The 10,203-nt window shown below is 43.2% G+C and overlaps 1 pseudogene; it reads left to right on the forward strand.

The window, feature by feature from the left end:
* The first annotated feature begins 8,636 nt into the window (after nucleotides 1-8,636).
* LOC120100114 (U4 spliceosomal RNA) lies at nucleotides 8,637-8,705 on the forward strand (annotated as a pseudogene).
* The last annotated feature ends 1,498 nt before the right edge of the window (nucleotides 8,706-10,203 follow it).

The raw sequence follows: 10,203 nt of genomic DNA on the forward strand, positions 1-10,203 counted from the left end.
GCTTAATTTTTAAAAATGTATTCACTTTATACCTTAGTATCAGCCCCTCCTCTCCTCCAAGTAGCCTCTCATGAAAGTCCTGCCCCCTCCCTGTTCCACCTTCCTCTTCTGTTTTGAGAAGGGGAAGCCCCCTCTGGGTGTCACACTCTCCACTAACACCCCACAACCATACACACACATTAAGTCACTGTAGGACTAGGCACATCCTCTTCCACTCGACCCAAAATGTGTCCTGTCTACAAGATAGGCAGGAACAAAGGTAGAGCAGAAACTGAGGGAATAACTGACCAATGACTGACCTAAATTGAGACCCATCCCACGAGCAAGAACCAATCCCTGACACTATCAGTGATACTCTGTGATGCCTGCAGACAGGGACCTAGTAGGACTAGGTAGGACCTAGTAGGACTGCAGAGGACTGTCCTCTGAGAGGCTCCACCCAGCAGCCAATGGAAAGAGATGAAGATACTCACATCCAAACATTAGATGGAGCCTGGGGAGTCTTACAGAAGAGTTGGGAGAAGGATTGAGGGACCTGAAGAGGACTCCATAGGAAGACCAACAGAGCCAACATATCTGGACCCTTGGGAGCTCCCAGAGACTGAATCACCAACCAAAGAGTGAGCACAGGCTAGACCTAGGCCTCCCAGCACATATGGAGCAGATGAGCTTGGTCTTCATCTGGGTCCCCCCAACAACTGGAACAGGGGCTATCCTTGAGGGTCCTGCCTGTGGATCCTGTGTCTCTCTCTCTCTTGGTCTCCTTTGCACTCTCTTTCTTCCTCTCTTACTCCCCTCACACCCATAGTCTGCCGTGTTCAGTGTACTACTTTCTCTCCCTGCTCTAGACTCTTCTAGATTTCTCTGGCTGTGCTCTCCTTTGTGTCCACAATAAAAACCTTCTCCTTGAACATGCCTTGGAGTATTCATGCCCTCAGTTTATATGTCTGCTGCCCAAGCCCTCAGTTTATGCAACTGTCTTCATTTCTACTTTCTGCAAACTTCCTTCTTTTGTAAAACTTAACCTTTCTTCTTTCTTTTTTTGCAGAGCGGAAGATCTGACCTGTAGCTACATGGTAGACACACACACCATCTCTAAGCTATAGCCTAAACCCTTAATCTTCTTGAGACACTTTCTCCTTAGTCTGTATATATGTGTGGTATATACAGATGTGTGTGTGTGTGTGTGTGTGTGTGTGTGTGTGTGTGTGTGTGTGTGTGTGTAGTTGATGTTGGATGTTTTCCCATGATTCTCTTTTTTTAAAAAAAAAGTTGTGGCACGGTCTCTCATTGAACCTTGAAGAAGTCAAATTATAACTATTCTAGCTAGCCAGCTTGCATTGAGGACCACCTGTCTCTACCTCCAGCATGCTGGAATTACAGGTTCCCAACTTTTGTATAGGCTTGGGAGATCCTAACTCCCATCCCTGCAAGCACTCTCTCTGCTTAGACATCTCCCTAACTATCCTACCAGAAACATTAAAAAAAATTAATGTTTCTGTAAAAGCTTCTACCAAAATAGGGTACAGGTCTTGAAGCATCAGTTTTAAAAAATCTAGAATGAAAGCAAACACATATAACTGTGAGATGCTTGAAAACACATGCTAAGTAAACTTTGGGTATATGTTAAGGATTGCCTTTTTCTGGAGCATCTAAACATTGCAATTTTTTCTCAGTTTCCAATAAGTAGTATACTTTTTTTAAAACAAGGTGTTTTTCTCTTTCCTTTTTAAAAAAGATTTATTTATTTACTTACTTTACTTTATTATATATAAGTATGCTGTAGCTGTCTTCAGAGACACCAGAAGAGGGCATCAGATCTCATTACAGATGGATGTGAGCCACCATGTGGTTGCTGGGATTTGAACTCAGGACCTCTGGAAGAGCAATCAGTGCTCCTAACCACTGAGCCATCTCTTCAGCCCATAAGTAGTGTACTTACTGGAGTGTGACAGATGTTTTATGAAGGTATGAAGATATGAAAATAAGACCACAGACGAATGAAGATTTCTAGAAACTCAAGGAAGAATGACTAGAGAGATAGCTATTAGCCACCAGGAAACACTGTCAATAAGGCCCAAGGAAAAGCTTTCAAGATAAGGGAATGTTTAATCTGTCATCCTTAGAGCCTGGGCCAAATCGGACAAGTCCTGAGAGGTACATGGTGAGTTTAGAAATAGTGTGGTAACTAATCATTTTAAAACTGGTTAATTTGAGTGGAGATAAAATATTGCAGTTAAACAAAGAATTAAGAGGAAGTGCAAAGTGGAAAAAAAAAGTGGGTAGAGGCATGTTTTCATGAACCATGGGCATGAAAAAAGGCACCTCATAGAACGGAGGAAGACAAAGTACTGGGAGAAGGTTTATTTGTTTTCTTCTAAGGTAGATGGTTTTCCGAGCACCCAATGGTTGATGATAGCACCAACATGAAGGAGCTATTGGGACTTGAAAGGCAGGACAGGGAAGGCACCCAGAGCCTCTTTCTTTTTTTTCTCTTCTCTTCTCTTCTCTTCTCTTCTCTTCTCTTCTCTTCTCTTCTCTTCTCTTCTCTTTTCCCTTTCTCCCTTTCTCCCTCCCCCCCCCTCTCATTCTTCACGTGAAAGGAGAAGGGAACAAAGAAGGACATCAGGGAAATGCCACAATGTCCTGTGGTACTAATAAGTGAGAAGCCCCTGCTTTATGGAGTCTCTCTTCTCTGAGAATCACAGAGATAATCTGTGGGGGATGAAAATGCCGGGGAGCTTTGGAGGAACAGGGAGGACCGAGGGAAGGAGATGTTCCAGAGTCCTTGATGTCAGAACAGTGGTTGTGCTCATCAAAGCTCCTGGAGAAGCTAAAATGGAACTAGAGGCCAATGTGAGCAACACAAGTCCCCACATCACTGAAATGAGGGAACAGATGGATTCTCTTACGAAGACGGGGAAACAGGCGAAGTTATGCTCACTGACTCAGGGTGTGCAGTTCCATTCCAGCATTTGATCTCCCCCTCAGGGCATCTTTCAGGAAGCGAGAGGCTTATAAGAAACCTCCCTCTTCACCAGTCTTTCTTTGCTGGTGAAACTGAGAGGCTCAAAGTCAGGTCAGAATTGTGGAGAAGTATGAGACTCATAGAAATTATGATGTCTGAGGTAAATCATAAATTAGTTATTATTCTCATTGTTCTGAAGAAACCCTAACAAAGCAGCTTAAGGAAAGAGGAGTTTGTTGTGGCTCACAATTTGAGGATACAGTCCATCAAGGCTGGGCAGCAGGAGAATGAGGTGGCAGGTCATATTGGGTGTTCAGCCAGGAAGCAGAGAGATATTGTGCTATTCAGTTCTCTATTTCAGTTTAGTAACCCTACTATTGATGGTACCACCCACAGATATGAAATCTGCATCTTAAGTGACTCTAGATCCTGTCAAGTTTGTAATATCAACTACCACAAAGGGCAAAAACTTACTGGTATCTTTTCAATTATATAGAAGAGCAAAGTTTGCCTTCTTAAGTATGTAAGACCAGTGACAGGGAAAGATCTGCTACACAGAGAAACTAGAAATGTTCTTGTGAGATCAGAGGGACCCAACTCCCCCTATGAGTACTTGACTTTGAACACTGTTAAGTACTGTTGAGAATATTAACGTCACTGGTAAATCTTTTTTTTTTTTTTTTAAGTAGCCAAACTGTTAGGAACAGTCGTGTCAGCCACTTGATTGGCAGACGATTTGAACAGGGAACTGTAAAACAAACAGTTCTTTCCTAAGCTACATACTGGGTTTCCATCAAGACAACCCAGCCATTTTGAGCAGTGAACACTTCTTGGAGCCTTGAGGAGATCTCTATTCCAGGGTAAAGCTGGCTGCCACCATGGTTGTTGCTGAAAGGATAACTTCAGTTGCAGGAGGCCTTGCTCTAACTGTAGCAGTTCCAGGCAGCTTGTCCGGCTCCAGGAGACTTCACTACAACTATGACAAGCCTTTGTGACACCTAGATGACCCCACCCATCTTGTAGCTATTCTCACTAGGAATTCAGAGGAGTGCTGCCTTCAGTGACTCAGGAAAAGCTCATGATTGGTGCACATTCAAGACTTGAGATTGTTGCACCTAGAGGCTGTGCACAGCGTGCCACGCCCTTCTGTGATTATGAGCAATGTGTTTTTCAGACTCCCTGGGTTGGTGCAGGAGGTTCCTCACCAGGTACTGCCTCCCTTCCCTGCTACTTCAACATAAAGCCCTAGTCAACACATCTCTCAGATGGTCCTTATTGTGGATAGAGTGGGATGGCTGGTAGCGCATACATGCGCGCACACCCGCACACACACTAGACCAAATTCTGGCTGGCAGCTGTAGACAGTTGCATCAGAGAGACCCCCTAAGCTATAAGTCCTCATGACTTCCACGCTATAGTCTCTCAACTCAGCAGCTAAGAGGAGACTGAGGAGTTCCAGAATGTGGCTGGAAGTAGAACCCGTGGGAACTACGGGTGACCATAGCTGCCACTGGAAAAGTTCCAGAGGCCCATCAACACTTAAGAGCTGGGGCTCAACATCTGCAGCTTGCACTGGGACTCTAGCGGCTGGGTGCCAGGTCACTGATACTCAAGGCCTCTTATGCCCCTTGAGTACCTGCAGCTGCAAATCTTTGGCTTTCAAAGCCCTTAGTCCTCAAGGCCTCACTGTAAATCTCTAGGTCCCAGGGCCCATCCTCTGAGTCTCTGGAGCTTAGGACCACCAATACCAAGGGCATTGCCTATTTCCACCTGGATGGAGGGGGGGAAACCCAACAAACAAAAAGAAAATCCCAACCATTCCTTTTGTGGTAAAGCAAAGCCTTAAATGTCCTCTTAGAGGATCCCTTGGGTGGCCATTAGCCAGAATAATCAGCTTACCTAGCTTTACCAACTTGCTTCAAGTGACAATGACAGGGTTAAAAAGAACGAGGGCGATTAGACAGACACAACAGGCTGCAGAGTAGCTGCAGGGAACCATCTGTATCCAGTACTGTAATCCCTGAGCCCCTTCTCATTTTAACAGAAGTACAGAGCTCAGGAGGTGCACTTGAGAGGCTGGAGCACCATATTCCCCTTCACCACCCCCACCCCCACCAAACACTTGTCTACTCACACACTTTCAGATTATCTTTCAATTACAGTTTTTAAAATTCAGAGCTTGGAAAACCCCCATGCTATTTGTAAGTTTACACATCTCCATGGTACAAGGATGTAATAAGCTATCACCATTTTTATAACTTTCCTTACTGCAAAGACCTTTAGTCAGTTTGAAAACAAGATCAGTTAGGTTTCTTGTTTACGACTGTATATACCAGCATTTCAGTTTTACGAGGCCACCACTAAGGGACAAAAGGCAATTGAAGTTATCAGGATAAAAAGAATGCTATTTGTGGAGATTGGGGAGATAACTCCATTGGCAAAGAGCTTGAGGACCTGAGTTTGAATTCCCAGCCATCACAGAGGAACTGCGCATGGTGGCATACCTTGTAACCCCAGCACTAGGGGTCCAGAGACCATTGGATTCCCAGAGCTCACTGAGTCAGTCAGTCTAGCTCAATCAGTGAGCTCCGAGTTCAGTGAGGGACCCTGTCTCAAAAAAATAAGGTGGAGAGTATCCGAGAAAGACAAGTGATTTCAATCTTTGCCTTTATGCTCATGCACATCACTATGCACGCACGCATGCACACACGCACACGCACACGCACGCACGCACACAGGAACTTGGAGATAGTGTGATTTCTGTGTGTGTGCCTGTGTTTGTGTGTGCAGATGTGTGAGAGCTGAGTGTGGCCTTGAGCATCCTTTCCCCAGGTGCTGTCCACATTGTTCTTAGAGATAGGATCTCTCGGTCACAGAAGAACTCACAAACAGGATAGGCACCTGGCCAGTAAGTCCCAGGGATCTGCTTGTCTCTGCACCCTGCCCCCGCACCCCCGTGCTGGGATGACAAACACCCAACATCATACCCAGGCTTTTCCATGTGGATTCTGGAGCGGGAGCCCAGATCCTCACCCTTACAAAGTAACAACTGTTTGTTTGTTTGTTTGTTACTAACCAACTGTACTATAGTATTTTAAAACAGTCCCACCAGGAGGAAGGTAGAAACTCAGGGGCTGCAGAAGGTAAGCCGGAAGTCACAAAACTGGAAGAACAGAAACTTGAGTCTCAAGGACCCCTCCACAGCAGAAACAAGGAGGAAAACAACTGTGGAGAGGAGGAATGTCTCTCTCTCCAGCACTCTAGCAGCTGCTCAGGGCTCTGCCGCTTTCCTGGTCCTTACTTTTCTGTGAGGCAGCTGCTTTTGAGTCATCACTGCTCCCTGTGATTAACCCCTCCCCCACACTCCTGTCAATAGCCCCAGCAAAAGCTCATTGCTTCACTGTTGTGTGTGTGTGTGTTGTGTCTGCCCAGGAAGTCTCTTATACACAACCAATTGAGCTATCTCCCAAGCCCAGTGTTTGCTCTCTAAATGCAACAACAACAACAACAGTATGACCATTTCTGCCTCTCCCCCTTGCCCCACCCTACTTTTTCAGTACTAGTGTTAAAGCTAGGAACTGAGGCATGCTTGGCAAGTACTACATTCCCAGTATTGTTTCAGAGACAGACAGACAGACAGACGAATAGAGCCTGAGACTCTTTAAACCGGACTGGCTTTCAAATCACCTTGAACTTGCAATCCTCCTGTTGTAGCCTCTGAAGAGCTAGGGTTATAGGTTGGTGCTACTAGGCCCAGGTACTTTTGCATTTTAAAAGAATATATTTATTTTTATTTTTTTACATTGGTGCTTTGTCTGCATGTGTGAGGAAGTCAAATCCCCTGGAACAGACAGTTGTGCCCTGCCATGTGGGAGCTGGTAATTGAACCCAGGTCCTCTGGAAGAACAGCCAGTACTCTTAACTGTCGAGTCACCTCTCCAGCCTTACTTTTGCACTTTTGGTATACTGTATTTTATATAAAATTAAAGCCACATGTAATCTTTTAAAAATACATTTGTAATAATTTAAATTTTAATTAATTTAGTGATTTGGGAGGGGTATCTTTCAGACAGGACCCCATTCGATGTGTTGCTAAGGCTGACCTTAAATCCCTGATCCTCCTCCCTCCACCTCACCGTGCTAGCATTACAGGCATGTGCCAGCATGTTTCCAGTTAGCAAATGTTTACCTAGAACTTACTGCATGTCTATTGTGCTAATGTCTTATTGAGAGAATGAGAGAAACAGTTCTTACTGTCCCATCACCACAGAGCTTCAGTTTTGTTTTGCTTTGCTTTATTTTTGGGACAGAGTCTTGTTATGTAGTGAAGGCTGGTCTGACTGCCTATCTCTGCCTCTCAAGAACTGAAGTGACAGGCCTGCACCACTATGCCTAGCAAGAGCTTTTTCCTTTTCAACCTTGAATTCTACATATCAAAACCACACAATACAGAAATAAAAGGCTATAAAGATATATAAATGGGAAAACCGCCTATCCAAGATGTACATTCTTTTAAACCTGGACATTTTGGAAATCAGAGACATCATAGTTAGGATGTAGTCAAACAGCCAGAGGTGGAGAGAGCACAAGTGAAGCAGAGAAACTTACAGAATCAGTATGAGGTCTTAGAAGAAAATCCCAGACTCGATAGGAAAAGATTGTTTTAAAGATTCTGGGTATCTCAAGATCTGAAGGAATACAAAAGTTCATCCAGGTATGGTGGTATACATCTGTAAACCTAGTGCTCAGGAAGCTGAGACAGGAGCATTATCAGGGGCTTGAGGCTAGTCAAGGTTATATATCAAATTCAAGAATAGCATGAGCCACATAGCAAGACTCTGTCTCAAAAGATTAAAGATTAAAGGTAAGGTTCTATGGGTTAATTTACTAAATGAGAAAATAATAAGACGTAGGAACTGTTAGATTATGTCCCCCTACAGACAGACAAGTCCGGGTAGGTACAGCTGAGTCCGGGTCTGTTTCAGTTTTAAGGAAATGAAGTCAGATGAAAGAGACACATCAACATTGCCTTGTATGTTGAAGCCATGTTCAGTTGTGAGATGGTAAATCCGAGAGACTAGTGAAAACAAAGCAGGTTCGAGTAGTCTGCTCTGCAGAGAGAAAAGAAAAGTGGCTGGTTTGTTGGAATATAATAATTTGTAATGTCCTCATGGGAAATTCTTGTCCTCCCTTTCCCATAGGCTAGGACTTGTCCTTTTTCCAAGTTTCCTATCCTATTGGTTTAGGACACAAAGGCAAATTTAATGAATAATTTGGGCCTTGAAAATTGTCTCTTTTCTGACACTAGTCTCAGAAACATAGCAGACTACCTGTACCTTTGCAACTCTTAGAGTTCAAAGACAAGCAGGCACCAACTGCCAACTAGAGGATGGGGGAGCCTGGCACCTCCTGCTACCAGGTCTAGGGGTTCAGAGACCATAGGATCCCTGGAGCTCACTGTTCAGTCAGTCTAGCTGAATCTGTGAGCTCCAAGTCCAGTGAGGGACCCTGTCTCAAATAATAAGGTGGGGAGTGTCTGAGAAAGACAATTCAATCTCTGCCTGTGCATTCATGCACACAACTACACACACACACACACACACACACACACACACACACACACACACTAAAAGAGAACAAGGAGAAGGTACATAAGAATATGGCTCTAAGCTTTGCGCAGTGGCAGTATCGTAGCCAATGAGGTTTATCCAAGGCGCGATTATTGCTAATAGAATATGGCTCTAGTCTTGTGACCATGGGCAAATCCCTCTTAGCCTTGTTTCTCCATCTGTTTAAAGACCACTTTATAGTATTGCCATAAATATTAACTAAGCACTATGAGGTTGGCATATGGTAAGTCTTCTATAAGTGGCAAGGCCTTATGATCAAATTTACATTTAGTAGGAAATAATTTAAAGGAAGCCTCGATTATCCCTCAACTAACAGACATTACACAAGGCCTGCAGCTAACTACAATAATGAAAAACCCAATACAATGATTAATGTTCCAACTAAAGCAATTAAACAAATAAGCAGCAACAACAACAACAAAAATAGCCACTTCAACTCTACTTTGTTGGGAAACTATGCCGTGGGCCCAGAAGACTTGCATTCACGAGGTCGTACAAACAGTAAGGATCTAGGTTAACCTTGTTCAAATTACTAAACACTTTATTAGACACAACAATCTTAATCCAAGGAACAAAATGCAGTAATTAAACAGCTACTTCACTTTTGTTCTCTTTGAAATACTGAAACTAGATGAACAAAGTGGTACATGCCTTTAGTTCCAGCTCTCTGGAGGCACAGGCAGAAAGATCTCTGAGTTCGAGGCTAGCCTTGTCTGCAGAGTTCCAGGACAGCTAAGGCTAAAAAGAGAAGCCTTGTCTCAAAAAATTAAGTCAAAACAAACAAAAACTAAAACTGCATGTGTGTGAGTATATAACACACACACACACACACACACACACACACACACACTGAAACACCGGTGATTGAAGTATGACAGGACACATAATTTGGTCAGAAGCATAATAGCTGATTGTGATTTTTCTTGGCCTATTTTAAAGCACCTTCTCATTCATTACCAACTTAGTGCTTTTGTACATAATTATAAAAAAAAAAATCTAGGAGGCTAAGACAGGAGGATTGTTGTGAATTTGAGGCCAGTATGGGATACAGTGAATTCCAGGCCCCCCTGAACAATATATAGTTTATGACTGTCTCAAAACAACAACAAAAAACAAAATTTGTTTTTCAAGGTGCTTCGTAATTTCATGTATTATGTTTTAAGTAATGGAATAGTCTGAAAAATGGGTCATGCCCATCATTCCTCTTTTCTTTTACTATTACTACTTTTAAAAAAATGCTTTCCAAGTCATCTCTGCTAATTGTGTGGCTTAAGATAACACTACCAAGTGAAGTCAGCCTCCTGTTAAGTACTTCTACATTTGTGTTTCTATAAATGCAGCAGCTACAGTCTGTCTTTTATATTACCCATTTCAGGCAGGAAAAGTTTTAACTGAGATTTTTAACCCTAGTGGTATAAGTTGACTTTAACTAGTATGAACTGTTAATAAACCAATTAATGCTTCTTTCTGTTAACTTGGTGACAGGATCTTTAGGACTCCCCACTCCTGGTAAGAGAAAATGTAATTAAAATGAATGTACCTAGAATATTTTCAGAAACCTTTGGCAAAAAACAACCTTACGAGGAACTCTCCAGTTCACCGTGG

This window comes from Rattus norvegicus, chromosome 1, assembly GCF_036323735.1.
Source record: "Rattus norvegicus strain BN/NHsdMcwi chromosome 1, GRCr8, whole genome shotgun sequence".
NCBI classification, from domain to species: Eukaryota; Metazoa; Chordata; class Mammalia; order Rodentia; family Muridae; genus Rattus; species Rattus norvegicus.